Source organism: Anopheles merus, chromosome 3L (genome assembly GCF_017562075.2).
Source record: "Anopheles merus strain MAF chromosome 3L, AmerM5.1, whole genome shotgun sequence".
Lineage (NCBI taxonomy): Eukaryota > Metazoa > Arthropoda > Insecta > Diptera > Culicidae > Anopheles > Anopheles merus.
In genome coordinates, this window is record NC_054085.1 from 21,299,772 (window position 1) to 21,321,678 (window position 21,907).

The 21,907-nt window shown below is 43.2% G+C and overlaps 1 protein-coding gene across 9 annotated transcripts in view; it reads left to right on the forward strand.

Annotated features, from left to right (window-relative positions):
* LOC121600455 (insulin-like growth factor-binding protein complex acid labile subunit) overlaps positions 1–21,907 on the forward strand; it is a 202,954-nt gene that overhangs the window by 178,654 nt on the left and 2,393 nt on the right. The window contains exon 7 of one of the 9 annotated variants that reach the window (XR_006005828.1): positions 5,547–6,198. The exons of the other annotated variants lie outside the window; for them this stretch is intronic. The gene's annotated coding sequence lies outside the window, so the exon portion shown is untranslated. Of the gene's footprint in view, positions 1–5,546; positions 6,199–21,907 lie in introns of those variants that run through there. 9 annotated transcript variants of the gene reach the window in all.

Genomic DNA, 21,907 nt, shown 5'->3' on the forward strand with positions numbered 1-21,907 from the left:
AGTAGATACACCTCCGGCAAGCCACATAACATCCTTTAACCGTTTCGGCGTTTGCCGTTGTGCTGGGATAGTGCATTCGTGTTTGCCACAGTAAGTATCAGAAAAAGGACATAGACCTGTTATTTCTACTAAAAAATGTAATTACAATTAAGAGTTGTCCTTTGCTTATTGAATCCAACGAATGGGTCATAAATATACAGGGTTTCCAGGGTGTTCCAGGAGGACACTTTGTTGCCTCCTTCTTCCTTGAATTGAACTTAATGTACTGGGAATTGGACTCTATAGCACCCTTGTTGGACAAATCCAATAGGATTTTTCAAAGCGTGCCATGTAGTCCAATTTCCATCATATGAAGTGCATTTCCCATACGAAATAGTACAGGAAATGTCCCACAACTATGAGAACTCATGGAAAACCCTGTAATAGATCAATGAGAATTTTTTAATTCTCACATAATTGTAGCTATCAGGTTCTCCTTTAATCTTCTGCTTTGAGGTTTTGAGACACTTATTATGTTTATGTTCTTATGTAATGTTGAAATTGTATTTAATAAATACATTGTACTTGATAAGAATTGTTGGCGAAAGTACATATTACTTGTATCATATCATGTATCATGTATCATCTATAATTTTAATCATAATTTCATCTTTAAAACGCAATTTAAAGAAAATTAATTGCAAATTTCATGAGCAATTTTAATATATGATTATTCATGAAATTTATATTACTCATGATATAAGGCCGAAAGAAAAAAAGCGATTTCTGCTTAAAAAGTATATCTAATAATTATTTCCTTTCAATAGTTACATTCAAAAATCAATCTAAATTGGCGATACTGAGCATTCTTTAAAAAGACATTTCTTGAAATAAGACAAGACTTGAATCTAAAATGTTTGGATATCTACAAAAGTAGATCTCCTTGAAAATGTATCAATTAAAGTTTAGAGCATCTCGATTTTCGGTGTTAAAATATAGAAAACGAAACATAACATTTGTACAAAAACTTTTGAAGAAAGTCTCGAAGACCTCGAAAAATTAAGTCAACCTTATACAAAGCTTTCAAAATGACCTTAAAAGCATATCTGGTTCACAATTTTCCTTGCCTGTTTTTAAGCCATGCTGGGGGCTTATCGTTGAAATCTTGCCCCCTCTGTTGCCACATTGTTGAACTTTAGCACTTCTTCCGCGTACCACCTTTGTATCCGCGACAGCGAAAGAGCACACATGCACCCTAACCTTCGCTGCAGCCACCCGCCCTATCTATTGACACATTATTTATTTAACGCCTTGCGTCAACACATCACCGGTGGGCTGGCAGAAAATGGCTACCTCCGCACTGCTGTGTGCACCGGCTCGCTTAACGCTCTGCGCTGCACTTTGGCGGATGAACTCGCCGCCTAAAAAAGGGAACAGCGAAAAACCCACGCGAATGTTGCTTCCTGCTTTCGGTGCTTCTGCAAACTCCGGAAAGAATACCAAAGCCTTCCGCTCGGGTGATGTTGGGTTAAGCGCGTGCTAGTTGCAGTCCCGCACTTGAAGAGTTCTTCCGAGCAAATACAGCGAAACTTAAAATTATGAAATAAAGTAAGGTCGGGCACGTAACCGATACGACGTACCCGTCGCAACCAGGATGTAAGAAAACACGGATATTTCCACGAAAAATCTTCACACGTTCGCTCGGGGGGTAAAACACGGGTACACGCAGCGAGCGATCCTTTCGTTTTCCCCGAACCACCGTGTAGTACAACGGCTGCGCCTGGCACGCGAAATCGGTTAAAAAGATCCTCCGCACGAAAGAGGCGGCGCCGAGCGCGAGCATGATTAAATATTTGTTTGAGTAAATTTAGTGTAAAATTGGAAAAACCATCTGGAAATAAAATTTAATGGCACGAGAATTATCGCATTAGCACCCGGACGGCGCATGTCCGTGGCGTGGTGAAGGGCACGTGTGACGACTCTACCGAGCGTGTTTCCCCTCCCTCGGCGGATTTTATGTGCTATCTACCCAAAAAGCCCAATGCGGTGGTGCAGGCTGTAGAACGACTTTTCTTTTTCACCTGTTTCCTTCTGCATCCCATTATTCCAAGCGCCGAAAAGCGTTCGACTTACCCGGCGGCCTTGTCTACCCGTGGCAGAAGAGGCAGAGGCATCATCGCATCGCACACTCTGCTCGCCAACTCGGCAGATAAGTAGGATAGGAAAGCATTAAAATTTTGATTGTTTTTGATGCGGCGGGTCCCGGGCCCCACACCCGGGCGTGTTAAGCACAATGTTTATTTTGCACGTCAATTTTACCATCCAGGCTCCCGAGTCGAGGTGCGTTTGTCGGAAGCATCTCCCCCGCCCGGCGGGCTATAAAGGTTAAAACGTTGAATAATAATGCTGTCATTATAAAGCTCTGGAAGCAGTTTGCCGGCGCAGGAGGCCGGGAAGAACCCACACGCAACGTGTTGTTTGAGCGGGCACGCGGGGATTTGTTCAAATGGGCATGGCCTTTTCCACCTCCCTCATGATGGGGAGGGGATCGCAGAGTACGAGCTTAATGGGCGCGAGCGCCACCCCATCCTCCCATGGCGGTGTAATCGAAATGATATTTGACTTTGCTGTAGGTCTGTAATTTGCTTCTCCCTAGAGAAATGAAATGGAAAGGATGCTTTGTGTTTGTACGTGTGTCTGTGTGTTCTACTTCTTACGAAAGGGGGAAAAGTTTGAAGCGGGCCTTTCTTCACCAGGGGCCAGGTGTGAGGATTATTCATAGATAACATTGTTTTTACAGCTTCCGCTCGGTTTGGGCCGCATTTTCCCGGCAGCGGAGTGCTCGGGTGCGCCCGAGCTTAAGTTTATCTTTATTTCACGCGCAGGTGTTAATTGTGGTGTCTCCTGTTATCAAAGGTGCCAAGAGGAACACCTTACCTTGCCACCAGTAGCAGCGGAAGCAGCAGCAGCAGAAGTGATTTATGATTTCAGCGCGCAACAACGACACCGATGCTCGGAAAAGTTTCACTCTTTGTCACAACGGCATTATTAATGGCTTTTTTAAGCAGGTGGACACAAACATTAACTCTGCCAAGTGTGGAAGAAAACTCTGAAAAATCTGGTATAATACCTTGCTTTGAATGAACGTACATTGATTGTGTATTTATTAGATCTTAAATCAAGAGTGCTAGCTTTGCTTGTTTTTTTTTAAACATATTTGCGATTAAACGCACCTAGTTTACTTATCGTGGCGACCACCTAAAGCCAGACAACTCATATTTTCACCTATCATCTGAGTTTAAGGCTTTTGGGACAGCTCCTTAGACATCTAATTGGTTTTCACTCACCGTTAATGATACTCTTTAGTTGTGTTCCTAAAATAACAAGAAAGACATATTGGAAAACAAATGTCAATAAGGCGTGAAATTTATGAGGTCCTCTAAAGTGTCAATAGCAGTGTTGAGTAATTCAGATTCAGATTCATGAATTTGAGTGAATCTTTGGAATGATTCAATTAATCTGAATCATGATTCATGATTTTCATGATTCAAGAATTCATGATTTTCAAAGATTCATGAATCTTCAAAGAAACCTTTCGCCTAGCAGCGTTAACCTATGTTAACCTTTGGCTTCAGCGAAGTATTGCTACAAGAAGTTAGTGAAATATTCATTAATCTCAAAAGTTTCTTTTATCTAGAAAGAGTAAGGAATCTCCAGGGATTCATGAAACTAAAAGGATTCATAAATCTCTAAAATTCATAAAGCTTGAGCTTTTTATTATTATTCTTTTTGGCGTAACAACCTGCGTGATCATGCCAACCTATACAGGCTTTTGAGACTTCTTGGAAAGTACCACGCAGTTCAACCGACAACAGGCAAGTTGTACATGGGATTGGGCAAATTCAATATTTTGGAGATCATACATATCTAAATATTCCTGAATCCGAAGAGATATATGACATTTAATGGATTTATAAATCTTATAGATTCATGAAAGAGATTAATGATTCTTTGGAGATTCATGAATATTTAAGGAACGATTTGAAGATCTTTGAAGATTCATGAATCGTCGTTTAGAGATTCATGAATCTTTGAAGGTTTGACTTGAGATTCGAATCGCTCATTACTGAAGATTCATATGAATGAATATCAACGAAAGATTCATAAAACCCAACACTAGTCATTGCCTCTGTAAGAGGAGTTCAAGTTTTCTTGGAAAACTAAATCTACGATATCCAGATATCCGGAATTTTCGCCATGTCGAACAAAGACATGCGTGTAGGATCTACCTTCGATTATTGTCATTTTCCCCTTAGTTTTTGAGACAAAATTGTTGGAGTAGAGCTTTTGCATCATGTTTATCCCGGAAAATTCGATAAGAAATATTGGACTAGTTAGCGGGGTAGGGTATCGTATCGAAATTTAGCCGGAATTCGCCTAAAATGATTCGTATCAATATAGCGACATGTCCCTCAGTCATCATTTTCAGAATCATTTGTAGCTTCTTGTCACTCAGGATCGTCGGCCATTCGGAACCGGGCTTTTATTCGATGCTCTGATTGTTGTCCAACAGTCTCAAGACGCTGTACATATCGGAACAGGCATGTACGACGTCCCCAAACTGCCGCACGAATTGCAGTTCTTTGAGAGTTCGACGGATAGTGATGCCAAGTTTTGTCAGCTGACTCATGAGATACCGATACTTAGTTAAAGGATCTATCCAGAAAATCCTAGAAATCAGCACATATCTGGTGTAGTTTCATACGAAAAACTAGGTGTCCGGTTTAGACCGACCACCACAATACATTAGAAGCATTTAGGCTAAAAACCACAAAATTCTAATTTCGCAGATGTTCTAGATAAGCGGCGCCACTGCGCAATCCGCATCGATAGTATGTTTCGTCAATGATCTCTGCTTGTTTTGCGTCCAACAGCTGGATAACAGGTTCTGTGAATGTACGCTTTTGCATTACAATGTGTACAAAATGCAATATGTGTATTGTACATTGCCAGAAAACAATACGAGAATAATTACAGTTGCTTTCCTAGCATGGTTAATTATGCAAATAACATATCCTGTAACTAAGCATCAACGAGAATGTAACATTGGGGAGCTTCAAAGTAGTTTATTGCCTGCATAAATTGAATCATTAGAATCAACGGTGTTACTAAATCCTTTCCGAGCATTGATAATCAACAGATTTCGCGTAATCATATGCATTTGATTCAAATTTCCTATGCATTCGTTCATTCATAGTATGTGCACTGCATTGAATCAGGATTATATTAATGTCATGGCTCTTCTCTGCAATACAATGAGCTTATCGAGCGACAGAGTGTAGCATCGATGATTATCTCTTAAATTAAAATCCATTTGGCAGACAGAAACTCCCCGTTTTAAGATGGAACCGACTTGATTACCGAACTTTTCTCTCCGCGAAATAATCCAGCCCGAGCTTGATTACGCTGCTCCATTTTCGACAAAACCTTCTTGGATCGTACCACGATCTTGCATCACAGGTTCGTGATTGATTAATTTTACTTTCTTATCCTTCCTTTCTTTGCAGGTAAGCGAAACTTCACCGCCGACGAAACATATGCTGGGGTGCCAAAATAATTCCACCCCACATCGCACGCCAGTCTATCACACGCCGTTGGCGCATACCACCAAAACCTCCGTTCATCAAGCCCGAGCACGTGAGCCCGTTGGTTGGCCGCGCGCTTCAAGAAGAATGATTACGTTTTGCAACAAATCCCCGGCTTTAAATGAAGGTATCTCTTTTCGAGCACAAGAAGCACGTCACACCTTTCGCGCCAAACGGTCGGAGCGATCCCGATAGCTACCCACACCTTTCCTTTCCGCTCACGTTCGGGAGAGGAAGAATCTGTCGTTTAGAAAACGCATTCCTTACCCTGTGTACGGCACATTCTACGCTGCACTAAGGTAAGGTGACATGGAATGGCAAACGGTCTCATTCGGGGGCTGATCGCGGCAAAAGGGTGGACGGGACGCTGCTGACAATATTTTATTATCACCGCAACCACATCACATTTTCGCTGTCCCGTTCGTGTTGTGGGGATGAGAGTGGATGAAAACTCTGGTGCTACCGCTCTTGGGTAGCACTACTTGACGGTAGCAAAGGCGACATCGCTGATGTCAACCTCGGGCGGTTTTTGGGAACTTTCACTGCAACTTTCCGAGCAGAAACTCTCATTTCCATTTTTTTTTTGCTTTATTTTCCCTTCGTTCGCTTGCCTCGGCTTGTCTTGGCTGCACATTCCAGGGGAGAAATTCTGACGCCAATCTTCTTACCTGCATGCGCTGCATCGCCCGGCACACAAAGGAGGCCAGCTCCGCTGGCTAGCGCCTTAGCGCACTCGGCAGGAAGCTAGCAGTAAAAGTGTCAACTTAAAATTCGGCTCACTTTTTCTTGCTCACCTCCTGGCCCTGCTGTCGGAACTTGTGCTTCACTCATCGGCACCTGCATTGTGTCGCAATCGCGCGCTGTCTCCCCGTCACCCAAGTTACCCCAGAAATCGAAAAGCCAACGTTGAGAAGGGCAATAAGGACAATAAGCTGAGATGCCGGATAGATTGTGGAAGGGAAAGAGGCAGAGGAAGCCAAGGCTTTCAAGTGCCAGAGTGTCCTGACAGCTTCAGGCACCTTCATCTCTTTTTTTGTTCTTCGTTTTGCTTGCCTTCTGCCGTACTTGGGCAGCATTTTCGAGCGTAAGGTGTTTCTTGCTCACGAAACACAGGTTTTGCGTCCTCTTTTTTTTAGGTTCCAGTGTGAAGTTTAGAGGAGCACGAAAAAGAGGACAAAGAGTTACACGCTACAAACATATTTCAAAAAGTTGAGTTGTATAATCATTCAAGCAGATAAAGCAGGCGAGTTAGCGTCTTGTTTTGGGAGTTTTTTTTTTCTTGTGCACACTTTCTCCTGGTTGGGCGGAAATCGCAGACAGAAAGAAAAAGAGATCCTTAGAAAGTTGTGTGCCTTTGGCACACGGGAAAGCGTTCCTGCCGCACGCTCTATCGGTGGCAATATGTAACGAGGCGTAGGTTGGGAATGGGAAATCTTAGGGTAGAATTTTCACGATTCATTCCACTTTTGTGCGGAAACCCGCTGAAGAGATGGCTCAATTGCGAATATTAACGAACGGCTTTCGGTTTCGCTTGTGCGGTGAGGAGATGCCAAGCGTGTGGAATGGAGTTTGGGTGGGTAGCATTCTTCGTCGCGGCCAGGAGCATTCCAAGATTAATGAGAGACACTCGACTTCGGGTAGGTTGTTAGGTTAGGCAATAAGTTCTTGTCGTTTATTTCAGTTTTTTTTAGGTTAAAGATCATTTGGTAATTTGGACTGGTTGCAAAGACACCAGTGAATACAAAATCATTCATTTACATCACTATTGTGTGTCATAAGGATTCTTATATCATTGCTATTCTCATCCAGAAATCAACTTTAGACTTCAATCTCATAACTAATTTAGGTCCTACTTGGATAATTTCGACCAGTATTTGAATTCTCTTTCACAATTACGAACATGCCTCTATGAGTTCATAAAACCTTGGAGAAAGAAAATAAGCTTGGAGCTAGTTCGAACAGTACATTACGATCGAATTGTTTTCCCATTTGAGCTCTAAGTACATGGCTTTTATGATGTGGGCTCTCTAATTCAGTTTATAACTGTCCGGATTACTCTTACCTCTAGACTTGAGCGCTAGACGACCCCGAAGTCACTCAAAAAAGCACTTATTTTGTAGAACACAACAAACACTTTTGATTAAATTCACTACACACGAATTTCCTTCCGAAGCTTCCGCGAAGAAATAATACCAACAAACACGCAACAAACTCATCCATCAGCCTAATGCTTTCGATCCTAGCGGCGTTGTGCATGTAGTAAACCCATGTCTAGGGCGTTGTATTTCAAACACGAACGGTGTCATCCATTTCCATCCAACCAAACATTCTTGTTGCGGGCTAAAAATAGCAGTTCTGAGCTTCATCCAAATAGATTTAATTTCCATCCACACGCATTAGGGAGACGATCGCTGGAATTACTTTGTACAAAAAAATATTCTTTGATACCTAAAAATCGATATCCATGGACGTTATACACGAGCTGTGCTTCAAATTAGGATGCTTACAGGCACCGTCAAGCAAACCGTTACCTCCCATTGCGCTTCCCATTCCCTGATTCGCCCTCTCATAACCTCATAACTGTCTTCCACTCTTAGCTGCTGCCGGTTCGCGCGGCGTAGGCTCTCCTTATTGCTACATTGTACAGTGCCGGAATCGGTAACGCGCGCGCCGCACCATAAACCGCTAACTCCAAAGCTGCCGCCATTTCCCATAAAACACATCGTAAGCTATTGACGATAACGATGCCCGCGATTACACACAACCGAAACGAAACGGCTGCCGTCCTCTCTGCCCCCCCCCCCCCCCCCCCATCACACTTCAAACGGATGGCATGGAACACGAAAACACGCAAACACGAACAATTCCGCGCCGGGCGCGTGATGGCGCGGCCGGGGCCATGTTTCTTGGGACCGTGAAATATCTTCTAGAAAGCGAAGCGACAATGCCCGCCCTGGAGGCGTGCTGGTAAGGAACAGGCTCTTTGCATCTTTTCCGCAGCCAAGTGTGTGTGTGCGGCAGTTGTTGAAAACTGCTAGTTCTTCTTCGTTCTTCCCCCATCCTTCCCGGTCTAGCCGAAGGGCATGTGGCGTCAGTAGTACAACATTTTACGGCGCACGTCATTACGATCATCTGGAGTGGAGCATGTCTTTACGATCCATACTTTCTTGGCGTGGGCCTCCGGGCGTGCGTACGAGTCGGGGGATTTTTGCAGGAATTTATACGCAACATTGTTGCAATAAAAAGCGGGAGGGAGGAAGAAAGTGTGAAAGCGATAACATGGAGAATGTACAAGTTTCGGGATATGTCGTATGCCATGTGTCAATGATTTGCCGCACTTTCAAATACAACGACAACACCTCATTGTGCATAGCGCGAACGCGAAGAAATTGGTGAAGAGTGCCTCCTTTTATAGACTCCATTTTAGGGCCTCAAATTTCATTCCAACTACCAATTTTAAAGCCTAAAGTGTCTCGCCGTTGACTTCAATTTTCTGGCTAGCAATTTATTCCTCCCAAAACCGGTAGACATTTTACGTCCTGACGGTACTTTTGGAGATGGATTTGTGACTCCTCCTCTTTCCGTTCGCCTCAATAAATCATAGCGAAAACGTCAATTTTACTTACCATTACCCGTAGCCTGATGTGCTCCCCAAATGCCGGATGCTGCCGGCAAGTGTCTTTCGAATGTTCATTTCCTTTCTCACGGCCTTTAAGAAAGAGATTGAAGTCCCTCCCCTCCTTGCTGCGGGCGACTCCTTAAAATCTATCACCATAGCTTGCCGAAGGGGGTGGAGAATCCCGCTGGGCAAGAAGCTGGGACAATCAATCGGCAAAAAACCACCGGCTACGAAGGCACGGCGCGTTCCTTTGCCTCGTGGGGCGGAAATTACTCTCATCAATAATAAAAAAGAGCCGAAAGAAAAACGGGAACGAGCGGAATATAAAAATCCCGCATCGTGTCTAGCGCGGAAAACAGGCGCTGCGTCTATTGCATCCCGAGTATTCGGGGTGTCTAGTGTCTAGTGTCCCTTGTGCACGGCCGACACAGACCGGCAGGGCAACATTAACATTTCCACCTTGCCGCCCATTTTCGTGGTTGAATAAATCATACCGCTTCAGTTGGCGCGTTTCCGGCTTGCGACAAAGCAATGGAGGGGGCCAAAAATTGTGTCCGCGGCGAATCTTCATCCCGAATAACATTCCTGCTGGTCCTGTAGTGGCAGCTTTTGGGCAGTTCTGGGTCGCATCAGTAAACAGCTACCGCTACCGTTCATTTATTATGTAAAAAACATTCGGACTAAAAGCAAGGGGGAACGGGCGCGTCCGACCAGTCCGGTGTGTACGCCCTTTCCCGGCCCGGCGGGACAAAGTTCTGATGGGATTTTCTGGTGAAAAGGGCGGTTTCTTCTTTTTGTTTTGTCCTATGCTTCTCGAAAGGTTCGTTCGATCTTTCTACCAGCCTAGGCTTTATGCACACTTCTTTAATCACTACCGCTGATGGGGGTTTATACTTTCTTCCTTTTGAGGTGTAGAACATTCCACTCCTCCTCATCCAGGATAAAAGCAATCGTTGACGTCGGTTGGAGGAAATCGATAAAAATTATAATATTTCATTAGATCACCATTTCGCTGGCGAGCCCGACGAAGAATGTGTTCGAGCAGCGAAGGAAGTGGTAGGCGGTTTTCCGGCCCTGGCAAGATTGTGATGAGCTTTTTGTTTGCGCTAGATTGCTCTTTCGTCGCTCTAGTGGCCCTTTGGGGTGAGTTGTTATCCGCGGGATGAGCAATGAATGAATAATCAATCGCACTGCGAATTGAGACGAATGAGTGTTTTCAGAATTCATGCACGAAAGAAGCATTGTATTGAGTTGAAAATGCTTCAATGTTTTGAATATTATCAGTTGCGAGTTTAAATTTGTTTTTGATGAGTTTATTGTGTAGTTTGGCTGTTAGAATGTTTCAAAAAATCAAAATAAGAATCATTTTTCATTGAAATTACCGTTGTGTCCTCAAAAAGAAACAAAACTTCAACTGTACAAGCTATTTTTCACAGTTTGCGATAAAAAGGTTTACTCTCAACTATTAAAAATTAATTAATATGATTTTCTACATTGTTTGGACATTCAATTTTGATTCCTACCAATTTATTTGGAGTGATCCTTGAAATTGAATAAATTGAAAAAAAATGCGAAAAAATGTCAAAAATATCGTACCAATTTGCTTGTGCTCAGCTGTTCCTTATTTTAATTTCAAATGAAGTCCTCCCAGACACTCTATATATGTTATCCACCACTGTCTGTATATGTTTTAATATAAGAGCAACACATCAACTCCTGGAGCCTGTTTTCCGATTTGTGTTTGTTCACCAATATATCGAACGACTTGTGCCGATCGTCGTTCGAAGAACGCTTGCAGCAGAACCCTTTCACCCCGTCACTATTAGCAAACCTGCTGCACTGCACTGTGGTCTCTGCCGCTGGTCCGAAAAAGGCTCTTCGCACAAACCTTAACGTTGTTAGCAAAAGGCAAAACAATTTGATTCCTAATTGAATTTTCGCATAACAAGATTTCAATTCCAGCCAGCCCCACAAGAGAGTGAGAGAGTTCTGCTAGTGCACCAGCATCTCTACGACAAGTACTTCCACTACTACTACTACTACTACTACTCCACACTACTCACTATTAACCTATGACAGCAAACACTCATCGAGCGTTGAGTGCGAGGTGCATTGCCATCCTGCTGGCACTTTGGCTGACTCTTTATGCGGGGTACACTAACTTTCGTGACCATGTGTGTGTGTGTGTGTGTGTGTGTGTGTGTGTGTGTGTGTGTGTGTGTGTGTGTGTGTGTGTGTGTGTGCAAGTGTGTTTGTTTGGGAGTGCATTTGCGACAGTGCTTAACACATCTTGGCACGGGGCGGCGCCAAAGAGCAGAGCGGCACCATCAAGAGTCCTGGTCGATGGAATAATTCAATTATTCGTCTACACCGAACCGCTGGGAAAAACCCATTAGCATCTTTATTTCCAGCATCCAGCGTCTCCTACAGTATGTGTGTACAAACACATCACTTCTTGTTCGTGCATTCTTGGGCACCCGTTGATGCACCTCTTAATGTCTTACGATACTGCAGGAGACATAAACGGTGTGTACGTTTCAAACACACGAGTACGGCATAATGGTGGCAACACTCACATACCTGCTTTATAGCTTGTGTACCTTAGCGAAGGGAGTGGATAAATCTTCCAGCTAAGATCTGGGACGTGTAACCGAATCTCCATGAACGTTGGAGCAAGCAAGCAGAAAAGATCCAATATTTGATGAGTCTTTTGGGAACATCAAACAGCAAACAGTGTTTTGTTGTTGTTGCTCTAACTGCAAGTGAAGCATTTGTTTGAAGTACCAGTACCCTTATGTATTGCAAAAGTTTTGAGTAAATAAATAAAACGTAAATATGTTACTCGAACAAGCTCTATCGGTCTTAAAAATGTCCCTGCTTCGGTCACTCTCACCAAGGACACATTGGTGAGCTTCAAAACCACCCAATTAAAGAGCCTTTGAGCCTATAAAAACCGACACGGCTTCTGCAAACGTTTAACAGCCTATAAGTTACCACAAATCATGTGGTGGATGTCACAGGCTAACTGCTGCTTCCGAGCCGAAGGAAGAAGTACCGATGCCCAAGTGCGCTGATGTCAGTTCGCCTGAAGCCGAAAGAAACGGACTATGGTGGCATACACACACAGAGAGAGAGACTGTGTGTGCTGGAAAGCTCAAGAAAAGAGAAGTGTCTTGAATGACACTCAAGGGGGTTTGCTCTACTTGTGTGTGGCTGTGTGTCTGTGCTGCCGAGGGAAGATTTAATCGAGCTCCCGTGCTGCACACATGCGGGCAGCCTCAATGTGTGCGGTGTTCGCCTTAGTACTGCTCGTGTACTACATTTTTCGATCATCTTGAGCAACGATGGTACTGGACCTGCAGTAGCACATGCTCTCCGTATGTGTGTGTGTGGGGGGGGTTCCTTTGGAGTCATCACTGCCCTGCGCACACAGGCAAAGAAAGCGAAGTGTCCCGTGTCCGATCCTTCAAGCGCTGGGAGGACAATGTTGAGCAAAAAGTTGTTGTAAAAAAAACGACTACAATTGCTTGCACCAACCAGCTGTGCCTCCTCAACGTCCCCTACCGACTGTTTGGAAAACGGGCAGCAGCAGCAGCTGGTACCCGCGTGCCCTACAACCGAAACGTGCCTCTTACGCCGGACGAGTGAGCATTGTTGATTATGCAATCGAAGAGCGTCTTGTCGTCCTCTGTGCGAGCAAGCGCCGATACCGTGTTAAGTGTCGGCCAGAGAGTATGGGGTGGGCCAAGCAGGGTGGGCCGTTGTAAGTGGAAAAGCTTTTCGTTACCACCGACGATGGAAAAGGGCCTGCCGACTGCAATGAGTGCCGTGAAGTGGGGTTTGCCGCTTTTGACACTTGATTGTTTATGTCGTTGAGGACAAGTGTTTATTGATTTTAAATTATCGTTCGAAAGCACAATGCAATGCAGGCTTTTTGGTGCTGCTGCCTTTGTTGTCGCCATTATACCTGCAAGCAATAAAAGCAATAGAAAAGCTCAGCTTCAGTATGTGGAGAGGGCTTTTTGGCATGAAAAAGGGTGAAAAGTTGAAGTGGAAGGATTATTGTTTTCTTCGAACATGTTTTTTTTCTATTTTTATTTGCTAAATTCAATTACAACGGCATTAAAACCCTTCGCTCTATTGTCGATCATCCGATAACCAACGACGGCCTGAAAGCTTTCAAAAGGGGATGGCTTTTTTTCTGTTCCTGCCACTCTATGCTTTCGGTACGGCTTCGCTTATCTGTTGGCTTCAGCAAATCCTGAATGATGTATGCCGCTTATCGCTCCTAGACAGGGGGTTTAAGGCCGGGGTTTATTTCGATAGCTGATGATTGATGCAGATGGACCCTTCTGGGGAGAGCGGGCACTCAGCTCGCCGAGCTTTGCAGTGTGTCCAACTGTTCGATATCATCGCTGCGTGTGGAGCAAGCTTTGCTGTCGTTGTAAGACAAATGTACAACTGGACAGGAACCGGGGAAAAAAACTGCACACCCACAAACAGCACTCTAGCAGCAGCTGCTTTACGTCCGCTTTGTGAAGGATTTTTTGTTTGATTTATGAAGCGAATTAAAGGAGGAGGAAACCCCCCATCCGGAAAAGGTCCTTTGGCGGTGATTTTATTGTTGCTGTAGCCTTTCCTTCATAATGTTGCTACAATGTACTTGCTCCTCCTCAGCTTGGCCCCTTGTGGGCAATGAGTTATGATCGAGGCAAGTGAAATGGGTCCCGGCATTTCGGGTGGAGATATGGATGGTCTCCGTCGATGGATGGACATTTGCTTGCAGGCACGGGCACGGTCAGTTGCGTGGTTGTTTCGGTACGTTTTTCTGGTGGTTGATAGAGCATTGATTGAGCATTGAAAAGGGCTTCTAATATGTTGAGAATTATTGTTAAGAATAAACGTCAAATATGAGTAAATTTCTACAAGGCACCATGCGTCTCCATTTGCCCTTTTTTGATGCAGTTAGAGGGAGAATACGAAAATTCTTTATTTTGTTTAATTTTTTTTAAATAATTGCATTGAAAATTACTTTGTCGGTATTGTATTAGTCATAATATTTTTTCAATAAATAACTCAATATTTTATTCCTCTTACAGAAATTATGTTATTTTTATTTGTTTTTTTTTCGTCTCTAAAACGCAATTGATGAAAAGTGTTCTTGAGATAGTTTCGAAGTGTCAATAATCAAAGTATTATTGCCAAAATATTAAAAATATAATAATTGTTCATTATTTTTATAAAATAATAATTAAAATATAATGAAACTATACACACATTGCTTTTTTTAACAATCGGGTTAGTTTATTTCAGTAAATTTACAATATTTACATATTCCCCAACCCTCTTCCTGTCCCTTCCCCTGTGCCCCGCGAGTGGTCCTCCGTGGTCTCGCTGGTAATTTGCACCCTCTACCCTTGTGTGGGGCAATTTCACACCAATGTTGGCATACCTCCGCGTGCTTCCGTGTGAATACACACATTGCTGAATGTTGTGAATTGTTGAATGAGATATTGAATGTGGCTTGCAGGAATCTCTTCACCTTATAACTCTTAGTTTACAGTCGTTGCCAACTAATTTTGGCTCTAATGCATCAATTTTTGACTATAACGCATCTATTTTTGTCTGTAAGTCATCAATTTTTTAATTCTTGTAGGAATTATGACAATTTTACAAGGTATTTAAGCAGATTTTTAACAATTGTCTTTTTACTTCTCATTAAAAAAATACAAAAACTGTGTAAATTGATTGATTCTTGAGAAAAAATGATGAAATTTTAGAAATTCTAAAGCTTTTGCTTACAACTGAAAATACATACCAATCTTTTTTCACTCCAATCAGAATCGAATCAGAGACATTTTTCCACAAGTCAGAATCGAATGTCAGCAAAACAATTTCAGAAACTTAAGATTCAGTTTAGCTGTCAAAAGTTGTTGTTTGACCGCACCGATGCTATTTTTCACAAGCGCAATATGACTTTTATTTTTGTTTTTTTTTTTTGTTTTTTTTTATAGGCCTTTCGCATCTTTTTTCAAATTTAAACAGAAATTAGATGATAGAGATCAGATTATATGACAGTCTCAAAAAGCCTTTTTTACCTCATAAGTTTGAAACTATACAGCTATTAGTGCTGCAAATTACATTTCGACAACAGATTCACTTTTTATTTTAAATCACTTTCCCACGCAACGAAACCATTTGCTGCACGGAACAATGATTGCACGCGAGCCATTTTGCACATCCTTTAAAGCTGCAATCCACCATTCGCTTTCACATCTATTCACCTTTCATCGTGCTGTCCATCATACTGCTACTGCTGCCGCCGCCGTTTTCGAGTGACGGGGGCAGAAACACAAAAGTAGTAAACGCAAGCAACAAAAACCAAACAAACAAATGCAAACAACAGTCTTTGACTTCTTTCCTTTCCTTTTTTTTTTGTTCGCCAAAATACCCACGAGATGAGCTTGTTATGTATGCCCTTCCGCCGCTAGCCGGGCTGGCGCGGGCTGTCGGACGTCCGGTACGGAAACATGACAGGAAGCGGAAACAACAATACAGCAAACCCCATCATACGTCGGTATGCTGCCGGTTTCGTTCGTCATTTTTCGCCCTTCGGGGGGTTTTGGGCTGCTGCTGCTGCTTTCAACTGCCATTTTTATAATTTTCTTCGCCATTTTTTGTTTTGTTTTTGTTTTGCTGCTTCCACTCGCTTTTGTTATAAACAAACCGTCACTCATATCGTCCGCACAGTGTGCAGGCACATAGTCACACACCGCTTGTTGTGAGATGTTCTCTTGCAGCTCTTCCAAGCTGGCAGGCCGGCGATGGCTTTGCCGATGTTAAACACATTACTCCTGCCTGTCCTTCTCAAAAAAAAGAAGAAAAAAAAAAACTGAAAGGTTCTGCGAAAACTGGGCAGCCAGCGTGTCTCTCCGGCAACGACCGGCTTATCGTTGTGGGGAGGGAAAAGGCGCAGGGAAGAAGGAAAACAAATTGGCTTGCACTCTCCGTTTCTGTTTGTGCCGGCTTTGTGATCCCTTTCCCACAGCTTGTTGCTTGTGGTTATGTGTTTGTGTGGGTGTGCCAGGGCCTCAAGTCTCTTGGCCATCCAACGGGGCAATGGAGAAATGAAAAATTTACCCATATTACCCTTTTTCCCTCATTTCTGCTATGCCTTTGCGCTGCACTGTTGCTCCATTGCTCGTTCTACGTCCTAGAGCTGTGCCGGCAGGGCCTAGACTGCATGGCCAATGGAGGGAAGGAGGAGGAATGGAATAGAAAATTTATGTATTTAGGCCTTCTCGCTGTCCTACCCCCCGCCGCTCAAGCGTGGGTGCCAACGTGGGAAGTCAACGAACGAAATAAACAAGAAAGGATCGGACAAAACAAAAGCACCGGCACAAGACATCCATCCGGACAGCAGAGGCAGCAAGCGGAAGAAACAAAACAAGTTGTTTCGCAAAAATTGAACTCACCCACCCTTACCCAACGGTTTTGCGATGGTGGAAGAAGTCATTGCCAGCGCTCTCCAAGTTGCTGCTTTAGGTAACAAATAAACTGAACTATGAAGGACCTTTCTTTTTTGTGTACAAACAAGCGCAACAGCAACCTTCCTGCTCTTTAAAGCGGCAGGACACGTCTGAGTTCGAAGAAGTACAGCTCAGCAGCAGCTTAGGCACCGAATATTACCATAACTGCTGCTGCTAGAGGTTCCGCTACTATTCCTGCAATCCGAGTTCGATCGCGCAGAAGTTGACGAGATTTTCCACAATCCTCAACCTTTGCAGGACCCCAAGCAGCGTGGCCGAACATGGGCAGATAATTGAGTTATCATCCGGGCTGGGGTTATGTCGGCGATAAATGTCGCATTATGATGGGGCGGGACTTCTTGGACGCCTTCTGTTTGAAGCTTGTTTTTGCTACACTGCTGCTGTTTCAATTTTGTTTTATGAGTTTCCCGCTCGCTGTGCCGTGGCCTGGACGGACACAGGAAATGATGCAATATTTATTCGCACCGTGTTCGCAAGCTGAACGGAGGGGGTTTGCTAGAATTTTCCAAAACTACGAAAACAAAAATCAAAAAAAAACCCCAACGAGTAACGATTGAACCGATGATACTTTGGCAATTTTATTTCGTCTGGGGCTTCCGGTTTCTCTGTTCTAAATTTGGCACTCACTTTTTTTTTTTTGTAGCACGGGACAGCCCTTTTGGCCTGTCTATTTTTATTATTTATGAACCATTATTAGCACCGTGCCCCTCCTGCTGCTGGCGGTGATGATGCTGCAAGGTGGACTTGAAAGAGTGGGACCAATAACGAAAAACAACACACAAAACCTGCTCCAACACAAAAATCGGTCGCTTTAGAGAACAACAACAGCAAAAAATAATGGCTCAAATCAATGATCTGCTGATGAAAGCTTAATGGAAAACCATTTATTGTTTCTCCTGTCCTCCTGTCCTTTTTGTCCAACCAAAAAAAAAGGACCCATACTACTCTCCAGGGCATAGGACGGTAGATGCCGCTGCTGCCTAACATTGCAAACGGGACGCTTTCAGCCCACTCCTGGCACACAAAATCGAATCGAAACCGGGCTACAAAATGGACGGTAATAAATTTGACCGAAGGTCCTGGTTTTGTTGGTCCCGCCTTGCCAGACGACGGCAGGAACGGAAAACCCCCCCGTTGCTCTTCCGACTCCCAACATGGCGAACAGGTTCAAAACAATTGACCTGTAATTACCTCAATCAAGCGGAGCGAAACTGCGGGCGGCGGGCAGTGAACCGAGGCCCTTCCGGCGGACATCCAATGGGCCAATGGAGGAATGGAGGTAAACATATCCCACACACTCGCGCACACACACACATCCAGATTGAGATACTAATTCAATTGGAGTGAATTATTCAATCTTGAGCCAAACGGAGAGCTCGCCGGCGCCTGTTTCGATGACTGCTCAATAATTAAATGCTTCGTGCAAGGGTCCCGGACCACGGTGTGCCGTGTGGATAAGAAGGATGTCGATGATGATTCTGGCAACGCAGGGTCGCCGGGTGGAAAGGGGATGAGAAGGGGAGAAGGGGAGAAGGGGAGAAGCAACACACAGCGCCTTTGCGCCATCTACAGGATAGGATTTTGCACCGACCGGATGTTGCGACGGACGGTGTTCTCCTTTATTCCACTCACAGCCCTTTCGTGCGACAGTCCCTTTCTGCTCTTAGAGCACTTTGGCAAGGGGTGTGCAGGGGGGGGGGGGGGGCGAGAAAGATCTAGATCGAATGTAGCGTAAATGCAAAATGCTCCACACCCGCCGGCGCTTTGGAATGCTGTAAATGAATAAATTATTTAATTGGAAGGAAGTTATCCCATTACAAAAGGCCATCTCACTACCGTACCCCCAAACCGTTTTTGCCAACTGATGATGCCACTCTCGGGTTTCCCGCCTTTGCCCCCCGTAGTCAGATGTAGAGCAAGAGAGAGAGAGAGAGAGAGAGAGAGAGAGAGAGAGAGAGAGAGAGAGAAAGAAAGAGAAACAGGATACCGCACACTTTAACTCAAACATGCTGTATCCATATGCCGACCCGGTCGCTTGCCCGGTTACATCCCGGAAGTCTCTGGCAGTGGAAATGCCAGCAAACCAATCGGGCGAAAGCCATCCAGCCTTGTTCGCACTATGGTTTTGCCAGTGCGTTAGATCGTTGATGAATTCGGATCTAATTGTTATGCCAACAGATCGTTGCAGCTTGGTTTGGCTTTACTCCACATTCACACACACTCTCTCTCGCTGGTAAGATTGTGGTTTTGTAATTGCTTGTCATTTTGCGAACCTCCACTTTCCGACTTTATGTTTCTCCCTCTCAAAAAGGGCTACCACCGTTCAATTATAGATGCCTTTGCCATATATCGATATTGAATTAGCTTTAATGAATAGTGATATTTTGCAGACGATTTCTCGACTGCAGTTTCATTCATTTCCGCCTCTTGCTGTGGTTGGCCGCCGTTCCGTAAAGTGTAGCACAGCAGTGGCGTGTTGTGTGAATATTAGCAGTACAGTGAGTGAGTGCTTGCTGGAGGTGTGCAGTAATAGAATTACTGTCTGTCATGGTTGAATTATGGTGTAAAGGGGAATCGAGATTGGATAAGGATTTACAGTACGTGCGGATTATTTGCCTTGCAATGTTAAATTTAATTATGATGTTTAATCTACATGAATCAAAGTCAATAAACGCTCCGTTGGACGGATGCCGTGCGCGACTGCAAGGTTGGACGGGTTCGATCCCCAACTAGGTCGTTTCTTGCGTAGCTGGAACTGGATTGCGGGGTTGCATAGTACAATTAAGTGCAGCGTAAAGCTATCAAATAACTCTGCATTTTATGAAACATGAAATTTTTGGGACATCATTAGATATTCCAAAAACAAATGACAAAGTAAAATATGGCTTTTAGAGGCTCTAAGGATTTACAGGGGTTTCAGGACATTTGGGGAAAACGTTTTAACAAAATCATCTAGATTTTCGTTGCGTTATTTCAGCAGAGCTATGTCGAAATAAATTAAATGGAGTTACTGCAATGGTGCCAAAATGCATTGCAACTCTTGACATAAAACTACAAATAGCTTCAAGAATGTAGAATAACAAAGGGCACACACATTAAAATGCATTTTTTTTTGTAATTTGGTGGTTTGCAGAGTAATAAATTGCAGTGATTGTCGCCAAATTTTGACTCTAAGACATCAAATTTTGACGGCGTGTGTCAATTTTGCCTCTAAGGCATCAATGTTTACTCCAATTTAGCGTACTCCAATTTTTTGTTTTATTCTCATGCACCTACTTTTGTCTGTAAGTCAACATTTATTTTACTTTTTTGATAAAAAAAAGTATTAATTTACAAGATATTCCAGCTGATTTTTAATTCCTGCAAGTAGACATTACTAAAACAATACAAAAACTGTGTAATTTTAGGTTTACAAAAAACGAAAGAAATTCAAGAAAATTGTCAGGACAATGCCAACATCTAAAAAAACATGCCAACTTTTTTCACTCTAATAAATTTTCAAAAAATGGCATAGAAATGGTTCTATTTTAAATTCTATCAATGAAATTATAAGCTGCTTAACTTAAATTCAATAATGGGACCCATTCCGTTTTAAGTTCGTCGGCTTAAATTTCAGCCTGTCAGCTGTTTGCATTGTACAGCAGTTTTCTAGCAGCTTCCTAAATGGGTATAATATACAGATGGGCTTATCCTAAGGTTTATGAATTTGGAAGGCTGATTTTTATCGCTTCTGCTGCTGAATAAAGATTTTAAGAGTGTTTTGTGTATTCGTCAAGCCTCCAGAAAGCCTGGACCACCTGGACTACATAAACTTTGATTCTAGATTCTACCATCTGATCTCTTTAATGTACCTTGGGATAAATGTAAACAACACCGTGTTTTCGAGCAGGTACTCTAATTCTAGCTTTGTGGCTAGAATAATCTAGACTGAAAATTGCAGGCTAGTTTTTTCTGTGGTTTTGTATGGAGTGTTTACATAATTTCAGCCTCCAACTGTCAAACTCCATACAAAAAACTGACTAGAATCGTTAAGGGCTCCAATTTTGGATCACACTGTTTCAGACGTTACGTTAAATTTTGTATTTCAAGCGTTAGACTTACAGTCAAAACTTGATGCCTTAGAGACAAAAACAGATGAGATAGAGCCAAAATGTAGTGGCAACGACTGTACCTGTTAAGGCATATGGATTTTGATGCCGTCCAACTTAGCAGAGGTTGTGTTCTCACAAACACAACACCCAACTAGTACCGAAGGGCCCAGAAAGCTGAACTTCAGTACCAAACCGTCAATCGTCCTCGAGAAATGAAAGAAAAAGAAGACTGCACCTCCTACAGACAAAGCCATCATTACTGCAACTGATGTGCCAAGAACTAAGTCTGAACTTAATTGATGTCCTTGATCAGAATGATTTAAAAAATTAGAGAAATAGTTAAAAATACGTGTCTGCTTTTACCTCCCTCGATATTGGAGCAAACCATTACAACCCAACAAATAACTTAGTATTCTGAATATCTATGATGTCTTCTTAACGACAATAAGTTCCCAATATTTCACGCAGATGACTCTTTCCAGTATTTTTGCAGTTATCAAAGGCAACTGTAGAGAAATCATCAAGTACCTGTTTTAAGATACCTAAAGATATAGTTCAGAATATTGTAATGAGGAGTTTGTACAAGGTTGTACACATTCCATCTGACTTGTCATTAGCCATCCAATACTCTTACCACGATGTTCAGAAGAGCGGTTGATACATCAGAAAAACAGTAAAATAAACCATTTTGAATGCAATGATTTAAAGTTTATTCAAAACCCCGACATCCTTTTTACAGCACTTGTCATCAAATGTCCCACTTCCTGCAACGGAACGATAGCTCACTTTCCGGAAGTAGCTTTAATCTCGGAACACTAGCTCTTAGAATGCAAAGCCCTGCTTCCTCCTTGCTACCTCACAGTAACTAGCTATATAATCCCCGCCCCCGGAGTGCGTTCCCCCTGAATGCTCGCGTAGGTCCAGACCCTCCAGAGTTAACTGTTTGCGTGCCGTGTGCACCTTGTGTATTATTAATTTAACCGCATTACGACCGGATTAGTACCGGGTATTACTGCTGCGGGC